Genomic DNA, 22,752 nt, shown 5'->3' on the forward strand with positions numbered 1-22,752 from the left:
ATTCACAGCATACTCAGCACCAGCAGCATCCCATTTGATGTTGGAAGGATCTTGATCCTGGAAGATGCAAGATGGATATCTCATTGGTTACAAGCTTCCTGTTCTCATCCTTCACTGTGCATATATGATAGTTTAAAAAGCTATATATGGATATTTTCAACTCTCATAAGGGCCATCAAACTGAATATCTAGAAAAGTAGTTACTATAACCATCGCTATAACAGTAGCTACTTATAATGCCACCTGGATATTTTGAGATTGAATTATTATGTTTGTGTTGACAATTTCTTTCTATGTGATGTTTGTTAAGCTGACAAGAGTAAAATAGTATCTGCAACACATACTTTTATTTAAATATAAAATGAAATAAATAGACTCCCTCAATTCCATTCTCCAGATACCACCATGTCCTATCTCACGGTCTAAGTACTTTTATCATTAGTACTTCTGAACAGAAACTTTTTCTTTTATTAACTTGTGCATATGAAACGGATCTTAAGACTTTCCCAAGGCAGAAATCCACATCTAGAATATTTTTTTCTCACTATCTTTCATGAAATCGATTCTTTATGTCCTTACATTACAAATTTTCACATGACCTATTCTGTCTCATTTTCTATGATTTCTGTCTTTATTCTTAAAGCTACAATCACTTTATGCTATTTATAATTTTTAAAATATGATTTCAGTTAGTAATGGACAAGCGCTTCATCTTTTGGAGGCTGTAGGTAGAATGCCATGGTTTGGATATGGATGAACTATCTCCAAACCCAGAGTTCATGTTTGCTCCTCATTGCGATGGCTTTGGGAAATTTGTGTGTGTTTTAGCAGGGACAGCTTAGAGGATGATCCTCAGTATATTGGAGTATGGTCTCAGAAATCAGATCAGAGAAATGGCTCACTCTTTTTTATTTTTTATTATTATTATTTTCATTTTAAATAGTTTGTTTTACATGACAATCCCAGTTTCCTCTCCCTCCCAAGTTGGAGTTACAGGTTGTCATGAATTTCTTTACATACTTGGAAATCCAATGATGTCCTTTGCAAGAGCAGTACATACGTTAAAGCAATGGCTGAGGATATACTATGTGACACACCACAACTCCATATTGGCATGGCCACATGGGTAATATGGCCCTTCGCCACCAACAGAGGCAGTGTCCCAGAACCTGCGAATCTGCATGTCAACATGGAAATCAACCCACACACAATCTGGCTGCATTAGGGCCATGGGCCCAGCCAGACATAACCCCCAGTTTCAGCCCTAGCATGGATTTCACTATGGCACTGGATATCAGTGCATGCAACTTAGACCTCAGATGCAGTATAGCTCCAGGGAACCAACGTGTTCCCAGGTGGCTGATCAGACCCTGAAGAACCACATAGATCCTTGTTACAACAGGGACCATAGACAACGACTGAGACTCTAGGTTCTGTGGGACCACAGGCCTAGCCATAACCCTTGACAGCAGCTTAGACCTTGAGGACACCATGGCCACCCAGATAAGCATGGCTTCAGCAGCAACATGTTCACTGGTGGAAGGCCAGGCACTGGGCATCATTGTGGCCTTTGGTGGCCTCATGGCCCATCGATGGCCACAAAGACCCTGGATGTGTAGAATACCATGGACCCAAACATGGCCTTTGGCAGGAGCCTGGGCCTGGACAATGCCATGGCCCCGGGTGGCAAAAAGGCCTCCCATATCAATCTGTTCCTCATTGCCTTCACTTCTGTTCAGCATCTTTCCACCCTATACAGATGATCCCTATTTGCTTTCTCTTCTATTTCTCTACCACATACTACACATCATAATGGGACCCACCTTCCTGACTCTGCTACCTTCCCACTACCAAGGTCTTGAGGACCCAGGATGAACTGTGGGTGGTTTGCACCCACCTAAGCAGAGGCTCTATAATTGTTTTTTTTTGAGACAGGGTTTCTCTGTATTTTTTTCATATTTTTTATTTAACTTCTTACACATGTCACTCTCAGTAACCTCTCCCTCCCCTCCTTCCCCATCCCCAACCACCCCAGGTACTGATAGATACCTCTCTGATGTTGATTAGACTAGGCCCCAATCTGTAAGTATAGCAGAATACCATTGAGAATAATTTTATTTTATTTTTCTATCCAAGGTGTCAGGGCTGTCCAGCCTCTGGTTCCAGGCTATTCATTCAGTGTCAGACATGGACTCCCTTTCCTGGTATGGGCCTCCCTTTTCTGGTATGGGATTGCCTATTCCCATAAGCTCTGTGCCTCTATTGTCCTCACACATCTTGCAGGGAGGTTATAGGTTGAAGTTTCTGTGGCTAATTGGTGTCCCAATCCCACCAATGAAAGTGGCCTGGTTACAGAAGACGACCAGTTTAGCCTCTGTATCCTCAATTACTAGGAGTCCTCTCTAGGGTCACCCTTGTAGAATCTGGGAATCTCTATTGTACTATATTTCCACATTCCCCCCCCACATACCTTACAGTTCCAGTTGTCTATTTCCATACTGTCTCCCTGCATACTTCCCCCCTCTAACAGGATCCTGCCTGTTCCCATTCCAAATACTTCTAAGTCCACCCACAAAGTCTATTCTATTTCACCTTCCCAGGGAGATCCATGTGTTCTCCTTAGAGCCCTTCATATTACTTATCCATTCAGGTCTATGGATTGTGTCCTGGCTATTATTTACTTAGCAGTTAGTATTCATTTAAGTGAGTATATACGTTGTTCATTTTTCTTGTCTGGGTTACCTTACTCAGAATGATTTTTTATAGGTCCAACCATTTACCTGCAAATTTCATGATGTCATAATTTTAGCTGCTTAGTAATATTCCACTGTGTAGATGTACCACATTTTCTTTATCCATTCTTCAGTTGAGGGACATATGGGTTGTTTACAGTCTATTATGCATAAAGCCTCTCTGAACATACTTGATTAAGTGTCCTTGTCATAAGATGGAGAGTGCTTTGGGTGTATGCCAAAGAGTGGTATAGCAGGGTCTTAAGGCAGATCAATTCCAAGATTTCTGAGGAAATGCCATATTGATTTCCCTGGTGGTTGTACAAATTTTCACTCCCACCAGCAATGGATGAGTGTTCCTTTTGATTCACCTCCTCTCCAGCATGAGCTATCACTTGTGTTTTTGATCTTAGCCTTTCTGACAGGTGTAAGATGGAATCTCAGTGTCCTTTTGATTTGAATTTCCATGATGGCTAAGAATGCTGAACATTTTTTATCTGTTTCTCAGTCATTTGGGATTCTTGTATAGAGAATGCTCTGTTTAGATCTGTACCCCATTTTAAAACTGTATTATATGGTTTGTTAATATGTAGTTTCTTGAGTTCTTTTTATATTTTTATTAGTCCTCTATCAGATTTGAAGTTGATGAAAATCTTTTCCCATCCTGTAAGATGACAATTTGTCCTATTGATAAATTGTGTTCTTTTTCCTGCAGAAATTTTCAGTTTCATGAGGTCCCATTTATTGTTGATCTTAGTGTTTGTACTATGAATGCTTTGTTTGGGAATTTGTCTCCAGTACCAATGTGTTAAACCTATTTCCCACTCTCTTTACTATGAGATTTATAAAATTTTATGTTGAAGTCTTTGAAACACTTGGACTTGAGTTTTGTGCAGGGTGATAATGTATCTACTTGTATTCTTCTATAAGCTGAAATCCAGTTATGACAGCACCAATTGTTGAAGATTCTCTTGTTTTTCCATTGGATAACTTTGGAATCTTTATAAAAAAATCAGTGGTAAATAGGTGTGTTGATTTCTGTCTGTGTCTTTTATGCACTTTCATTCACAGAATGGTCTGTTTTTAATGCTAATGCCATGGGTTTTATTTTTTTATTAGTAGTACTTTGTGTTACAGTTCGAAATAAGGGGTGGTGACATCTCAGGAAATTATTTTATTGTTCAGGATTATTTTAGATATCCTGTTTATTTCCACCTGATGTAGACTATTGTCATGTTGAGGTCTGTAAAGAATTGGGTTGGAGTTTCAAGGGGAAAACAGTTGAGAGTTTTAGCACAGAATTTTTTCAGACTTAAAAAGAAGAGATAATGCTAATATTTCTCAAATTATTCCACTCAACAGAAACAGAGGGAGCATTACCCAATTCATTCCTTGAGTGCACAGTCACATTAAAACCTTAACCACACAGACTTAACAAAGAAAGAAAATTACAGACCAGTTACTTCCATGAACATAAATGGAGGAATTATCAATAAAATACTTATAAACTGAATCCAAGAACACATCAAAAGTTCATCCACCATGACCAAATAGCTTTCACTCCAGAGATGCAGTGATAGTTCTACATGTGAAAATCAATCAATGTAATCCAACAAATAAGCAAACTAAAATCAAAACAAAGAAACAAAAATGATCAACTCATTACATGCAGAACAAGTCTAAAAAAGCCTCATGTCCATTCAAAGACAATACACGGAACTTTCTGCAACATAATAAAGAAAATTCACAACAGGCCTATAGCTAGCATCAAGTTCCATGGAGAGAAACTCAGAGCAGTTCCACCAAAATCAGGAAGAAGGAAAGCTGTTCACTATTTCTGTATGTGTCCAATTTAGTATTGGATGTTTTAGTTGGAGCAATATGAAAACTGAAGTAAAACAAATGATACTTACTGCTAAGGAAGAAATAAAAGCATCACTATCCTCAGATGATGTAAGTGTGGTGGTTTGAAACAAAGTCTCCATAGGAAATGACAAAATTTGGAGGCATGGGTTTGTTGGAATAGGTACATAACATGTTTGGAGGAATTGTGTCACCCTGGGAATTGTCATTGAAGTCTTCTTTGTTCAAGCTGTGCTCAGTGTGGTAGACAGTTTATTTCCTATTGCCTGTGGGTCAAGATATAGAACTCAGTGCCTTCACCAGCACCACACCTGCTTGTATGCTGCCATGTCATTATTCTCCCCTTGGAAGACAACTTTTGGCCTGTGTCTTTGTTTGTTTGCTTGTTGTGAAAATACACCATGATCATAGCAACTGTTATAAATAAAACATTTAGTTGGGGTGGTTCTCTTTCAGTCTCAGAGGTTCAGCCCATTATCACTGAGGAGGTGAGAATGGCAACATGCGGGAAGACATGGTACTGGAGCTGAGAATCCTAAATCTTGCAGGCAACATGAAGTCAGTGGACACATTCAGTGGTTTCCTGAGCATAAGAAACCTCTAATTCCTCCACACAAAGACACATTTCCTTCAACAAGGCCATACTCACTGCAACCAAGCCACACCTCCAAATAATTCCTTTCCCTATGAGATTATGTGGATCAATTACATTCAAAGTACTAAACTACACTCACTGCCCCCATAAACTTGTAAAATTATTATAATGCAAAATTCATTTAGTCCAACTTCAAATGTCCCATAATCTATCACAGTCTCAACAATGTTTAAATGTTCAAAGTCTTTATGAGTTTCATGCATCCTCTTAACTGCAATTCATTGTGAAATCAAAATCAGGATCCCATAATCCCTACATATAATGGCATATAATATGCATTACCATTCCAAAATGTAGGGAAGAGAGCACAGTGAAGAAATATTGAACCAAAATAAGCCTGAAAAGCAGCTGGGTAAACTCCAAACACAGCATCTCCATGTCTGATCTTAAGATGCTCTTCAGATCTCCAATGCCATTCAGCGTTTGTTTCCTGCAACACAAATCTTTCTCTTGGTCTTATTTCACTCCATGGTAGCAGTTCTCCTCAGCAGATATCCCAAGACTCTGGCATCTCTAACATCTTGATGTCTCTGAGGCAATCCAGGCTTCAACTTCACAGCCTCACACAATTGACTTTATTAAGCCTCCATTCAGGGACACCGCTGATTTACATGTGGCCTCCGTGGCTCTCTTTAGGCATGGAGGCAAACTCCATAGCTGGAATTTCTGTTCTTAGCGCCAAAGCCAGAATCATGAGGCCAAACCCACCAGTTCTGCTGCTTGCTGAGGCTGGAAAATGGTCCCCTCATTCAATTACATCATCATCAGTTTTCTGTCCCTCACTGTTTAAGTTTGGATACCCTGAAACTTGCCCTGTAGACCAGGCTGGCCTCAAACTCAGAGATATGTCAGTGTCTCCTTCCTAGAGCTGTCATTAGAGGTGTGGCCCACCATAATTGACTTTAAGATTTTCTTTGGTTTTTTTCCACAGCTGGGTAGAAACTTGCCTTAAGGTCATTACTCCCTTTATTACATTTCTTAATCTTTTCGTCTCCTTGAACACAGGATTTAGCTCCATTCCACTTTCCAGTATTCTTTTTCTCTTCAAAATTTACTTTTTGTAACTTATCTTGCTAAGGTTGCTCCTTTTCATTATAAATTGTCATTAGAATTACCACTAGTATCCATGCTACAGAGTCTACACTAGGATGTTTTCAGATTTCTTCTGCCAAGGAAATCAATCAAAACCTCTTCCCTTTAGCTCAGACAGACTCTTTGTTTTTTGTGTATCCTTTTTCTTAAAAAAATTATTAAAATTAAAAACAATCTTATTTTACATATCAAATCAGTTCCGTCTCCCTCCCATGCCCCCCACCAACCTCTCATCGCACCCCCATCCACTCCCCAGGGACGGTCAGGCATCCCATAGGGGATCATCAAAGAGTGCCACATCATTTATGGAAGGGTCTAGGCCCTCCCCCATGTATCTAGGCTGACATGAGCAAATAGGATCTCTCGAATCCCAATCTGACAACTGGGGAACCAGCATAGAACCGAACCAGTCCCTCTGAACGTGGATGTCACGGGAGAAGCCTGGGCAACTATGGAGCCATTGGCAGTGGAACCAATATTTATCCTATTGCACGAATGGGCTTTGGGAGGCCATTCCCTATGGTCGAATACTCTCTAAGCCTAGATAGACAGGGCATTTATTGTTTTGATTATTATATTTTGTGGGAAGTTTATTTTCTGTTTTTGTTTATTTAGTGTACTGTATGTCTCTTATACCCTGATAGGTAGCTCTTTCTTTAGATTCAGAAATTTTCTTCTATTTTTTATAAAGTATTTTCTGTGTTTTTAATCTGAGTTTCTTTTCCTTACTGTATACTTGTTACTCATAGATTCTGTATTTTAAGCCATTCATATGTAACATAAACCCTATATAATTATAAACTTATAATGTACTTTTAGGCAAATATAAATAATGTCATGTGGCTTCATCAAAGAACCCTGTTGTTATTTGAGGCTTGTCCCTCTTTCTTCTTCTCAATTGAGCTTTCCTCTTTTCGCAAGTTAGAACATCTGTCCGATTAGTCTGCTCAACACTTTATATCTCCTTTATTCTGTCATTTTACCCCAACAAGCTCCCAGCCCACCTATTGTCTCTTTAAACTACCCTGGTTTTTGTGTTTACTTGATATTGCATGAGGATTTTCAGCTGGGAACTGCAGATGAGGAAATACATAGTGTATTTGACTATTCAGGCTTGGGTTACCTTTCTTAATACAATATTTTCTATGTCCAGAAATTTACCTGAAAGTTTCATGATTTGATTTTTTTACAGTTGAATTGTAGGTGGAATTTCCTTTCCCACTCTCTGGTTCCCAAATACCCCACATAGAAATTTAATACTAATTATAAATGCTCAGTCAATAACTCACGCTTATTACCAAGTAGCTCTTATAACTTAAAATAACCCATTTAAATAAATCTATGTTTTGCCACACGGATCATGGCTTTACCTGTCCTCCAGCATGTCTTACTCCCTCTGAATCACCTGGTGATCTCTCTGACCCTACCCTTCTTCTTCCCAGTGTTCTTAGTCCATTTTTCTGACTAATATCACCCTGTATAGCTATTGAACAGTCAGTTTCTTTATTATCCAAGCACAATGTAATTTACACAGTGTACAGCCCTGAATATCACTCCATTGTGTCTAAGTACATATTTTCACTATTTATCATCTGTGGAAGAACATTTGGGTTCTTTCTATTTCCTGCCTGTGTAAATTGCATAGCAGTGAATATGATTAAGTAAGTATCTGGGAAGTAGGTTGTTGAGTACTTGGGGCATAGACCAATGAGTATAGATGAATTCGAACACAGATTTAGGCTTTGGATTTTTTTTATTGATTGACTGATTCTCTGTACTGATTTCTCGACATATGGTGGGTGAAATTTGCATAATTTGAATAAAGCCTGTGCCAGTGTAATAGTCACACCAGGTAAGGAAACAATGAAACCAAACAAACCAACTGCAGAACAATATTCATGATGGACACATATGCAAAAAAGCACATATCAAAGATATTATTCACAATGATCAAGTTGTATTTACCCCAGAAAGGTAGGGTGGGTTCAATATATATCATTAAATAAATATATTAAATCATACAAATAGATTTAAACACAAAAAAATCAAATGATCATCTCAATAAGTCAATGGCAGAAATAGCTAGTGACAAAATCGAAAATGCTTTCGAGATAAAAGTCCTAGAGAAGCAGGACTGTAGGAAACAAAAAATAAAACTACTTATGGAGCAGTAAGGCAGGAAAAGGAAATTAAAGGGTACAAATAATAAAAGAAGTGTCAACTTATCCCTATTTGCAGATGTTATATCATACATAAGATATGCGAAAATATCCAGAAAAAGATCTGGTAGCAAAAAGTTCAGCAAAAAGGCAGGGTACCAAATTAGCTTATAAAAATCAGTGGATTTTTTAATCAAAGTGACAGAGGAACACTGATCTTTAATTCTTTTTCTGAAAATACAGTGTGCCTCTTGTACCTCCATTAGGTATTTGAAGAATATATATTACTTCTTGATCCTTGGATACTTGCAGTGAGGTGCTTCTGTAAATCGCAGAAGAGAGTTTTCCCTTTGCCATTGCAAACTCATGGAGCTATTAGAATTTTCAGGGCTGAGTTGAAGTTGTAAATTAGCTAAACATACATGGTTTACATTGTAGTAGGAATATATGTTTTAGGGTCTGTGGTGAAATATTACAATTTAAAAAAACCAAATCTCCCTAAAAGCATCATGTGTTAAAGGGTTGGTTGAAAAATAACAGGGCTTCAAGGTCTCCAAATTCATCATAAGAATGACATTGTGTGATTCATAGTTTGATAGAATTGTTGGGATAGAATACAAACTTAACTACTGAAAGTAGATCTTTCCAGAACAGGTCATTAATCATATGATGTCTTTGTGACCCGTTCAAGTCTCTGCTTCCCGGTGGTCATGACATGGTCAGATTTTCTTTACCATTTCATTCCATTGTGATGTTTCTGTCTTACTCCATATTTGAAGCAATGGAGCAAGTAAACAAAATGACTTCTGTGAAGCCAGGAAGAAAGTATTGTCTCCCATTTTAGCAATTATTTATGTAAATTATTGGCATTTAACAGCCACATGACCAAGTGAGAAATATTAACATTCGTCATTACTATCAATAGTTACTGATCATCAATTTACATAAAAATGTGTAATGAATTAGAGATAGATCAACAGTTAAGAACACATACTTCTCTTACAGAGGCCCTGAGATCTTTTCTCAACACTCATGTCAGGTGACTTAAAAACATTTTGAGGGATCAGACAACTCTGACCCCCATGGTCACCTGCACTGATATGTACACAGACACATAATTAAAAATTTAAAACCCTTCAAATCAATGCTGAAACCAAAAAGTTTAAACTTATGGAGACACCATTAAAAATCTTACAGTTGCAATGACTTGTAGAGTCTATGAGGCTGCAGGCACAGGGACCAGTATTTATCCCTAGTCTTTGAAAGGACTTTTGGAGCTCCTTCTCTTTGGAGGGATGCATTTCTCAGCCTAGATATAGGGAGATACTTGATCCTGTCTCAAAGTGACTATGTTGACTTCCCAATGGCAAGCCTCACCCTCTCTGAAGAGTAGGTGTGAGGAGTGGGAGGAAGGGAGGGAGAGGGAACTGGGATTTGTTTATAAAATGAGAAAAGGTTGTTTAAAATATCTCTTATGAATAACGAGTAAATACATAGTTACTCAGATGCTTAATTTCCAAAGTCATTAAGAAAATGCAAATTAAAACACAAGAGCACCCTGCTTCATACTACTCAACATGGTTTAAGTTTGGAGAATGAAGACACAAAAGTCCCTTGTCACATCTAAAGACTGCAGTACCCACATATTTCTGGTGGAAAGTGACACAGTAACACCATGATGGTATTAGGAATGGTTTTTACTGTGTGTTCATCTTCAGTTTCCACATATATTTTACTCTAGATTCTTTATTCAGTACATATGAAAATATTTGATAGTAATATACATGCAATCCCAATATGAAATACTTAAACTGTGGCTTTTTTATCTACTTATACAGTACTCACTCAGCATCATAAATGTTGACTCAAAAAATATAATGACATGTTATGCTGTGTGAGAATGGCTTAGGAAATAAATGAATACAGATAAGCATTTGAATAGTTGCATATTTTTATTCATATAATTTTACACTATGATTACATGAATGATAACAGTATATGACAAGAATATCACACATTAATTAAACTTGATTACAGAAAAAAGTATTTACAGTATGATTCTTATTAAGCTAATGAAAAGTCATATAATGATATAACAGTAACAATGATTTTCTCTTGGGCAAGGGAAGTGACTTTCTATATCATATAATCTTTCCCGAAGACTTGACAGGTTTTGATAGTATTCTGAGAACATAGGGCGTATTTATTTTCCAAATACATGTGTTGTACAATTACAAATTGTACATAATTCTCTATTAAACTCTAACAAACAAAAAATACTAGAGTCTACAGCATTTTGCATTAATATAATATTCATAATATCAATAATTTACAATTAATAAATAGTTTTGATATATCTAGAATATAAGATAATTTGTTGTACATACTCTTAAGCAATACCTCTGTTAAGCTAGTGTCCCAATTCTGTTTAATTGTCAACTTGACAAAGTCTAGAATGCTATTCGAGGAAGCTTTTTATTACATTCATCTAGATCTGGTTATCTGTGTGCCTATCAGTGACTATTATTTATTGATTAATAACTGACTGTTATTAATTGGTTATTAATTGATTAATGATCCCAAATCAGCAGGGAGGCAACAGCTCTAGACACCTAGACAGATGGTCTTGGGCAGTATAAGAAAGCTAGCCAGCCAAGCATCAGCAAGAGAGGCAACAGTCAGCGTTACTTCATGATTTCTGCTTCACATTCCTGCTTGAATTCTTCCCTCACTTTCGTCAATGAAGAAGTGGGAGAGGATGATAGAGCAAATAAACCCTTTTTTCTCCTTAAGATGATTTCATTCAGAATGCACGGCTTATCACTGCAACAGAGAGGAAATTAAAAGAGAAATTGGCACAGGGTGTGGGTTGTTCCTGGGACACCTATAGCCATGTGGCTTTTCATGTCTTTGTATCATTTTGTTGGTGGATTGCATAGGATTTTAGGACTTTGGGCTGGAAATTCTGCTGAATGCTCAAACCTTAATAAGTAATTTTAGGAACTTGGAAGATGAACTATGGGGGTGTGCTTTATGCAGTTTCAGAAGGGGTTACTGACTGAATTAAGAATTGAGCCAGAGCAAACGCCTTTAATCCCAACACTCAGGAGGTAGAGGCAGGTGTTTCTCTGTGATTTCAAGACTAGCCTGGTCTACATGTGCTAGTTCCAGGAGAGCCTCCAAGCCATAGAGAAACCCTGTCTCAAAAAAGAAAGCAAAACAAAACAAAACAAAAGAACAAAACCAGAATTGAGCCAGAGGCTATTTATATGAAATTTTGTGTGAAGGGTCTATGGCTATTGTCAGATGGAACTTCAGAATCAGCTATAGTTAGAACCAGTGCTGCACATCAGGTGGTGACACTTGCCTTTAATCCCAGAACTGGGGTGACAGAAGTACGCAGATCTTTGAGTTTGCATCCAGCCTGGTCTACAAAGCAAATTACAGGAGAGGCAAGGCTACACAGAGAAACCCTGTCTCCAAAAAGCAAAAGCAAAAAAAAAATAAAAACAAAAACAAAAAAAAACAGATTTGCATCATTGAGGTCACCTGTTTTTCTCTTACATTATGTGACTGTTGGTCACCTGGTGCTGAAGAATCGGTTGTGATTAAAAAGAGGACTCAGGGAGACCAGGGAAGCAACTGTTCCAGCAACAGCATCAGGTACAACAGGCCCTGATTGTGGGCCTGTGTTCCAGTGCCTGGGGATCACGTGAGAACTGTACAGAGCTTCCAAACCCAGCGGGAGCCAAACACATCAGACTCCAGGACTTCTCTCCCACCAACTAGACCAGGAAACCAAAAGGAGCCAGGGAGTCCAGGGGAGCAGCTGTTCTCTGGCCACAGGATCAGGTACAACAGGATCCAGCAAAGGGTCCAGGGAGCCAGGTGAGAAGCTAAGAGGCTCAGATTCCTGTTCTTCTTCTCCAGCCAAGGGACAAGAAAGAGGACAAGGAATAGAAGAACCACCAGATTATTGAACTTGCTAGCACCCAACAAAAGGGAACTCTGGTCCCCTAACCACCAGACCAGTAAGGGGCACTTTCTGCACGCACAAGAAGAAGAGATGCGAAAGAGACAATACAAAAACACATTAAGCAACAGAAAAACAAATAAGACACCACTAGATTTTAGAGACTCCACACCAGCAAGACTCCAACATTCCAATGCAAAAGAAGCAGAAGAGAATGACCTTAAAACCACATTCATGAAAATAATACAGGCCCTAAAAGAGGATATAGGAAAATCCCTCAAAGAAATGGAGGAAAAAAACAAACCAAAAACTGCAAGAAATGGAGGAAAAAACAAACTAAGAAATGCAAGAATTGGAAGAAAAAACAAACCAAAACAGACAGGAAATGGAAGAAGAAACGAAGCAAAAAATGCAAGGAATGGAAGAAAAAACAAAGCAAAAAATTTAAAAAATGGAAGAAGAAACAAACCTAAAAATGCAGGAAATGGAAGAAGAAACAAAGCAAAGAATGCAAGAAATGTAAGAAATAACAAACCAAAAAATTCATAAAAGGCAACAAATGGACAAAAAGATATACAGAAAATTGCAAGAAGCAATGAAAACACTGCAAGGGTTAAAAACTGAAATAGAGAAAATAAAAAAAACACAATCTGAAGAAATGCAGGAAATAGAAAAGCTGGGCAGTCAGCTACAACCAATACAAGCATTACCAAAAGAATAGAAGAGATGGAAGGGAGAATCTCAAGTGTTGAAGATACACTAGGAGAAATGGATTCATCAACCAAAGAAAACCTTAAGACCAACAAATCCTTAACACAAAACATAAAGGAAATATGGGACAACATGGAAAGACCAAACCTAAGAATAATATGTATAGAAGAAGGAGAAGAAACCCATCTCAAAGGGGCAGAAAACATATTCAACAAATTCATAGAAGAAAATTTTCCCAAACTTAAGAAAGAAATGAAGGTACAAGAAGCCTACAGAACACCAAAAAGAGTGGACCACAAAAAAATCCCCTCGCCACATAATAATCAAGACCCCAAACATACAGAATAAAGAAAGAATATTAAGACCAGCTAAGGAAAAAGGCCAAGTAACATATATAGGCAGACCTATCAGAACTACACCTGATTTCTCCATGGAAACTCTGAAAGCCAGAAGGTCCTGGATAGATATTCTACCAACACTAAGAGACGATGGATGCCAGTCCATACTACTATACCAGGCAAAGCATTCAATCTCTATAGATGGAGAAAACAAGATATTCCATGACAAACCTAGATTCAAGCAATATGTATCCACTAACACAGCCCTACCGAAAGTTTTGGAAGGAAAACTCCAACCCAAGTAAGCTAACTACAACGAGAAAAACATAGGCATTAGAGAATCCCTCTCTACCAACAGCCGAAAGAACAAAGGGGGTGAAATTCCACCCATAATTTCACCAACAACAACCATTGCAAATCGAAGACGGATGAGCAATCAATGGTCATTAATATCCCTCAACATTAATGGCTTTAACTCACTCATAAAAAGACACAGTCTAGCAGAATGGATTCGAAGATAGAACCTTTTCTTCTGCTGCATACAAAAAACACACCTCACCCTCAAAGACAGAAATTACCTGAGAGTTAAAGGTTGGGAAAAATTTTTCCAATCAAATGGACCCAAGAAACAAGCAGGGGTGGCAATCCTAATTTCTAACAAACTAGACTTTAAAATGAAATCAATCAAAAAGGATGAAGGAGGTCATTACATACTCATCACAGTTGAAACCCACCAAGATGAAGTGTCTATCCTGAACATCTATTCCCCAAATACAAAGGAATCCATATTCGTAAAAGAAACATGATTAGAACTTAAATCACATATGAAGCCCCACACAGATATAGTGGGAGATTTCAACACACCACTCTCACCACTAGAGGGTCTAATAGAAGTAATGACCCAACTGGGATTAACAGACATCTATAGAACAATTCATCCTCATAAAAAAGAATATTCCTTTTTCTCACCACCACATGGAACCATCTCAAAAATCGACCACATACTTGCCAACATATCAAACCTCAGCAGCTACAAAAAATTGGAATAACTCTATGCATCATATCAGACCACCATGATTTGAAATTGGAATTCAACATCAACACAAATTGCAGAAAACCTATAAACTCATGGAAATTGAATAATGCTCAACTGCACCATTCCTGGGTCAAAGAAGAAATATGAAAAGAAATTAAAGACTTCCTCGAATTCAATGAGAATGAAGACAAAATATACCCAAACCTATGGGACACTTTGAAAGCATTGCTACTGGGAAATTTCCTAGAACCTAAGTTCCCACATGAATAAACTGTAGAATAGTTATACTAGAGATTTAACGTCACAGCTAAAAGCTCTAGAACACAAAGAAGCAAACTCCCCCAGTAGGAGTAGATGCCAGGAAATAATCAAATTGAGGGCTGAAATCAATAAAGTAGAAACTAGAATTAATGCAACGAAGAGTTGATTCTTTGGGAAAATCATCAAGATAGACAAACCTTTTTCCAAACTTACCAAACAGCAGAGAGTGTACATGCAAATAAACAAAATCAGAAATGAAAAGGGGGACATAACAACAGACACTGAGGAAATCCAGAGAATCATCAGGTCATATTTTGAAAACCTGTACTCCACAAAAATGGAAAATTTAAAGGAAATGGACAACTTCCTGGACTTCCACTAGCTCTTGTGCATATACACATGGCTCCCATTTGGTGGAACTATTTGTAAAAGATTAGGAGGTGTGTCCTTGTTGGAGGAGAAGTGTCATTGGGATTAGATCTTGAGGCTTCTGAAGCACACTATATTCCTAGCCCCATCCTTGGTGTCCACCTTACAGATCAAGATGTGAGCTCTCAGCTGTTCATTCTGCCATGACTTTGCTCCTCCATCACCAACTCTAACCTTCTAAAACCATGCACAAGATGAAACACTTTCTTTTATATCTTGCTTGATCATGGTGTCTTGTCACAGCAGCAAAAAAGAAAACAAAAAAATGTAGTACAACAGTATTCACAAATGCAAAACAAACTGAAAAGTGTTATATCTTCTGGTATTGCAATAGAATAAAAATGAACAAGTAAACAAATAGTAAGAATAGTAGACACACAAAGTCTTGAAAATTAAATAACTCACTAATTTAACAAAGGATGAAAAAGAATAAAAGAAAAATTGAGAAAAATAAGGAGGTCATCAGGAGGTGTATATGGATGAGAAGATTAATAGGGGATGAATATGATCACAACAAATTGTTTATATATATATATATGAAACTAATGAAATAACAATAGCAATAGAAATTAGGAGATAAATATTGTCATAAAGTTTATTTCCTTTAAAAACACAAAGATTGTTCAACACGCATAAAATATAAAGGAATGTAATACTGCTGTTGGGCCTAAGAAAGGCTTGGATGCCAGGCCCAGTGTAAGCGCCTGAGCCTGACTTGAGTTTAGCGACCAGTCTATAACCTGTACCTCCACGTGGGGGTGACTCAGCCAGATCTGAATCAAGATTGCCCCCTGCCTAGCTACCAGCCTGCTTGGTGGAATACTATTGGCCCTTAACTCCTCATGTCACCTTATCCTATCCTAAGATTCCCATCCCCTACCTCAGTCCTATATATGTTCCTGTGTGTTGGAATAAATCAAGATACTGCTTTGACAGACTCCTTACTCAGTTTGTGGTTTTTTTCCCCCTTAACTAATAGGGGGAGGAGGGTCTGAGTCATCGACACTCACCATACTGCTCAGCCTGCCAGGAAGAGGCCATCTGGACTGGCCCTCCCTCCATCCCCACTGCTCTACCTGCAGGGATGACCCTGTATACTGCATAAACGTAAATTCAAACTCTAAAAGTCATTATGCAGAAAGTAATGTTGACAAAATTTATTGTACCTTCAGGATAAATAATTCTGAAGAAATACAGGATAGGAGCACGATAAGATAACACAGTGAAGGAAATATATTATCTAGCCTGGAGAAATGAAATAATATTTAAATGAAAATTTCATCTCCTTTATCCCTCTTCTGTTTAATATTGCACTCAAAACTTCCGTAAAAACCATGTCATGAGAAAGAAAAGATTCAAAATAAAAATGAATAACTTATACTCCCACCTTTAGCAGGAAACAGAATTCTTTACTTCAAAAACTTTAAAGCCTAGAAACATCCCATGGCAACATACATAGATAGAAGATAGAAACTGTTTAACAACCTCATGTTTAGTTTGTGTGATGTACAAATATTTTCATATCCCGAGGCCTTGATATTATTACTACTTTCAGAAGGAATACATTCATACAGATATTTATACTGATAGATGGGGGATTATATAGAAAATAAAAATTCTACAGAGATAGATAATATGATAAAGAAAATCTCAATTGTCCTGTTTGCAAGCAGCTCTGATTATATTAGGAATTATTGATGGATGCCTACGTACCTGATGTTGATCACTGAGGTAAGTTTTATGTAAGGACCCAATAGTGCTTCTTTAGGTATTGAGGAGCACTTAGGTGTGCAGAATGAGGGGCTGTGCATTTGAGATTACTGATCAGCAGAGGAAGGAGGAAGGAAGTGAAGCTGAATTCTGAGTTTGCTGCAGAGAAGCATGGGCATTTCTAATTGAGGACTGCTAAGAGGCGTGCAACAAATGAGAACAAACCTAACACAATGGGAGCTTACTACATGTCTCTTCTAGAAGATGGGAGGTTTCCTGATAACAAAATCTGTCTGTGTTGACTGTTTGAGGATAAGTTAAGAAGGTGCACAACTTGAAAGACAAATAGTTACAGGTATGAAGTTGTAACCAGAGGAAAAGGACAAGCTCACATGTGGACCACACGCCTCAGATATTTAAAAGCTCACTTATATTGTCACTTCAATCCCATCCCCAGAGCCTGTGGTGAAAGGATAATTGTGTTTGATGGTTTTCTGAGGACAGATTTCTAACAAAATTCTGAATGTGGATTCCAATCCAAAATAAATGCTGCAGGACCAGTACAGTGTGTGTGTGTGTGTGTGTGTGTGTGTGTGTGTGTGTGTGTGTGTGTGTGTGTGCCTGCATGAATGTGTTTAAAGAAGTTACCAACTGATGTCAAGATTTTCCTTAAATAGATCACTACCTTACTTTTTGAGGCAGGTTTTCTCACTGAACATGGAGCTTATAGACTCAAAAGCAGACCAGTAAATTCTAGCGATCCTCTGCTCTCTGCATCACCAGCGCTAGAATGATGGTTATGCCTTGCCAGGCCTGCAATGTGCTGACGGTTGGATTTCAGGTTCTTATGCTTGCAGCACAGTTACTTTACAAACTAAGCCATCTACCCTGGACAGGTTCAAACTTTGACAAACTCAAATACACAATACTCTGTGCCTATTAGAAGTGAATATTGGAAAAGCACAGGAGACTTACACAAAATATAAGCAAGATGGCAGTCACAAGTCTGGATGGATAACAACTCTAGCTAACAATTTGTGAAACAGCATGAGAGAAGCAGTCAAATGCGGCTGGGAAGCGACCTGATGTCAGCTACAGTCGGCAGAAAAGTGGCGATGCTGGTGTTCACCTGTGACCCCAGTGCTCAGCAGAAGGAAGCAGAAAGAACAGAAGTCCTTGTTTTTTCTCCACAATCCAGCGAGTCTAGAATCCTGATTTCTCTGTTAACTAATTATCCTATTTTAAATTAAAATGGATCCCACTTCACATTTTCGCTTACTCCCCAGGACAAAAGCATGACTGGAACCTGACAATTCAAAAAGTGGGTAACTGCAGCAATGCTGTGTAAGTTTTACAGGATCATCCCTCCCACTCCTCTGTGTCTTCTCTACTCTGTCGATGTGCCTAGAGTCCGTGACTAGAGACAGCATGATTTTGCCTCTTTAGGTCTGAGGACCAGCCCATACTGCACTCCTTGGGTGTGACTTGGTGCTGTTTCCAACCCATACATAATGACTTCTTGATGAACTATCCTATTATTCTGTGTTTGAGTAGATGCTCTAGTGCATACAGCCAATAAGAAATCTTTCCCTGCATGAATTTCAGTCTATTCTTGTGTTATTTTTGGTCAATATGGATGATTCCCTCCAACAAAAAAAATCATTAAAAGATAAAATGAAAGCAAGACGAACATCACTCTGATGGAGATGAGGGGAGAAATGATCTGATGACAGTTAAGTCTAGAAGCTTCATGGTAGAAGACTTACAAGTTATCCAGTGTTTTTTTCTGATTCTCTCTCTGCCCCTCAATATCTTACATCTCACCCCCACGAGCTGTCCCTTTCTCTCCAAGTTTCTTTGCGTTTGAGCTAGTGGGTGACATTTCAAGGACACTGGAGAACAGCAGGAAATAGGCTGGGATTTTTTTTATATTTATTCATTTATTTGTTTATTTAAGATGGGGTTTCTCTGTGGTTTTGGTGGCTGTCTTTGAACTAGCTCTTGTAGACCAGGCTGGTCTTGAACTCACAGAGATCTGCCTGCCTCAGTATTAAAGGTGTGTGTTACCATCGCCAGGTTGGGATTTTTATTTTTAATCTCTCTCCTGGTCAACTGCATGTTGGGAGCAGCAGTGCTCCTCTGCGCATCTAGTTATGCCTTCGTACTTCTGACCCATAGTGCTCTCTCTCTCTCTCTCTCTCTCTCTCTCTCTCTCTCTCTCTCTCTCTCTCACACACACACACACACACACACACACACACACATACTTGTATCAATTCCTTCTGCTGATTATTGGAGTCAAGGGGTAGACAATGTCCCCCACTCTCTTACTTCATCATATATCCCCAGCAACTTACTATGGCTCTAATAAACACTTATTGTGGTATTCTTCAGCTGTTTAAATCCTAAGGCTCTGACTCTCTTTGGGAGCAACATACACACATTGCAGATCAGCTATAAGATCCAAAAAACAGGAAACTCTTTGCAGGCTTTCTTCCCTGCGGAAAAATATGCACATGAACTTCCACTTTAAATAACAGACACGAATACAAATGATCTGGGGAAAGTAGGAAAAGTCTGCTCATGTCAGGCCATCTCTGTTTCAAAAGGAAGCTTCCTTCTCATGTCTTCCTAGGAGAAATACCTATACCAGGCACATTGGATTTTGTGGTAGCAAGACAGGGATGTGGACAGAGAAAACTCAAAGACAGTAACTCTCTGAACATTCTTGGAATATATCCTTACCTTTCCTCCATTCTCTGGTCTGGAGGTGGAGAGCTGTCCAATGGCAAAGAAGACCCTTTCACAGAGTAATTATCGAGTCTGCTTCCTTGAGTTGGGATTTGTCTTCAGTAGCTGAGTAAGAGTTTCTGGTCCAGGTGAAGCTTTTAAAAATGTTGAGCTGACCTTCTGATTTCCTGTAAATATACTAGAGATATACACAAGAGATGTTTGAATTCAGATGCCCTCTTAGATGCTTTTTGGCATCTGTCCCAATTACACTCATATAAACCTCTTCCATTCCATCCTTTTAGGTCTACTTGTCGTCAAATAATTACACTTTCCTCTTTTATGGATGAACTCTCATACAGGTAGCAACATGATATAGTTTCCACTTTGGTTTTAAGAGTATGTAACTGAAACACAAGCATATCAGACTTTCCCTCTCCATGGTAACTGGTCTACATTTCTTGTAAATAATAGAAATTGTTGGTCAGCGGTGTTTTATATGCTTCCATACCTGAGCACTACAGGCTATTGGCAATGTGCTTGATCACTCTCTATAATGTGATGCTAAAACTCTATTGATGAAGACACCACATACTTGGGTCACAGAGCATGAAGAAAACAAGCTGGTTTATTCTGCTTTGGAGGTTGAAGTCATCTATCCTACCATGGTGGTGGAGGCAGGAGTGGGAGGCTGGCTGATGACACTCTCCTGGAAATTTGGAATCAGAGAGTAAACAGGAAGGGAGGCACCCCAGCAATGACCCACTGCTGTCAGTAAGGCTCCACCTGCTGAAAGTGTTGCAACCTTCCTGTCTGCCACTCTGGCTCAGATCATGTGTTTAAATACAGAGCCCGTGGGACACTACACATTGAAACTACCACACTCCTTCATACTGATGCCTGATTGTCTCTTAGGAAAAGTTCCCATTTCACACCAGCATAGAAATATTTGGTGTAGTTGATGCCAGTACTTTTCCAAGTTTCAGTTCCCTAAATCCCGGGAAGTAAAATGAATGTCCTTTGCCTGAGGCTGCAGTTTTCGTATAGAAACCTACGTGGTCCCAGAACATATCTCTCTCTCTGTCTCTCTGTCTCTCTGTCTCTCTGTCTCTCTCTCTATCTATCTATCTATCTATCTCTGTTTCTCTGTCTCTATCTCTCTGTCTCTCTCTGTGTCTCTGTCTCTGTCTCTCTCTATGTGTGTGTGTGTCTGTGTGGTAAGAGGAGTCTCCCTACAAAGACTATCCTTAAATGCAATATGTTGCCCATTAGCTTCAAAATCATGGTGATTCTTTGAATATGTCTCCTGTGTGCTGGGATTTCAGATGAATACTACTATGAATGGCTTCCAGAAGCTTTCTTTTTTCATCTTCCTTCCATCCATCCTCCCATCCTCCCCTCCTTCCCTGGCTTCTTTCCTTCATCTTTCTTTTCTTCATTTTCTTTTCTTTCTTTGGCAGTCATGTTGGCTTCTTCCCTAGGCATCTGGGCCGTCCTGTCTGTGGCTCCTGGCCATCTAGGCAGTGTCACGAGTGAACTCACTCATGTGGCATGGGCCTTAATGTAGACTAATTATGCATAGTCCACTCCCACAAATTCTTGTCCTCCATTGCCCCTGCATGTTTCTGGTTGAAGTTTTTGTGGCTGGTTTGATGTTCCTGTCCCACTGTTAGGAGCCTTGCCTGGATATAGAAGATGGCCAGTTATGGCTCCATATCCTGAATAATTACGAGACTTTGCTAGGGTCACTTTCAATCACTTTCAATGATTCCACGGAGTTTCCATTACACTAGGTTTCTACATCACTCCCCAAATGCCTCCCTAATTCCAGTAATCTCTCCTCCAATATGTATCTCTGGCACATATCAAAAATCAGGTGTCTATGTGTATGTGTGTTTATGTCTGTGTCTCTGTTTCAATTCCATTGATCAACCAGTCTTTGCTTATGCTAATATTTTGTGGTTTTTATTACTATAGCCCTGTAGTACATCTAGAAATTGGGGCAGGTGATATCTCCAGATGTTTTTTTATTATTTGTTTGTTTTTCTTTTGTTTTTTATTTATTTATTTTTATTTTAATTTTAAATAGCTTGTTTTACATGTCAATCCCAGTTCCCTCTCCCTCCCCTCCTCCTACATCCCCCCATCTTCCCACCTTATTGCCAATTCCTTCTGCATAGCAGATATCTAGAGTCTATCATTTCCCTCAGGGTAGGGTCCAGCAACTTTCCTAAGAGTCCAGGCAGAGAGAGTAACCCTCTTTGTGTTATGGACACACGATGTCTGTTAGCATTTCAGGGATAAACACTGATCCACTGGTCAGGACCCCATAGGTAGCCCATGCCTCCTCATTGACTCTCACATTCAGGGGGTCTGGATTGGTCCCATGCTGGCCTACCAGCTGTCGGTCTGGGGTCCAAGAGCTCTCCCCTATTTGGATCAGCTGTCTCTGCTGGTTTTGCCAGCCCATTCTTTGCCAATTTGCTCTTCTCTCCTCTGTCTCTGTTGCTGGGTTCCTTGAGTTCTGTTCAGTATTTAAATGTGGGTGCTTGCCTCTGCTTCCATCAGTCACTGGATGAAGGCTCCAGGATGGTTATAGACACCAAGTTCTCTATCATGAATGGGCACTTGAGGTGGTCTCTACACTGTTGCTTAGCTTGCCAATTGGTGTCATCCGTTTAGATCACTATCTGTCTTCTAACATATGACCCAACATCTGCCAGAGGGCTAATCTCGAAAATTTACAAAGAACTCATGAAGCAAGTCTCCAAAACACCAAAGGATCAAATTAAAAGGTGGGGTACAGAACTAAACAGAGAATTCTCAATAGAGCAGGCTAAAATGGCCAAGAGACACTTAAGAAAGTGCTCAACATCCTTAGCCATCAGGGAAATGAAAATTAAAACAACTTTGAGATACCATCTTACTCCTGTCAGAATGCCTAAAATCAAAAACACCGAAGACAATTTATGCTGGAAAGGATGTGGAGAGGGGAGAACACTCCTCCACTGCTGGTGGGAGTGCCTACTCTTACAGCCCCTAAGGAAAGCAGTATGGAGATTC

This window comes from Mesocricetus auratus, unplaced genomic scaffold (assembly GCF_017639785.1).
Source record: "Mesocricetus auratus isolate SY011 unplaced genomic scaffold, BCM_Maur_2.0 Super-Scaffold_100030, whole genome shotgun sequence".
Lineage (NCBI taxonomy): Eukaryota > Metazoa > Chordata > Mammalia > Rodentia > Cricetidae > Mesocricetus > Mesocricetus auratus.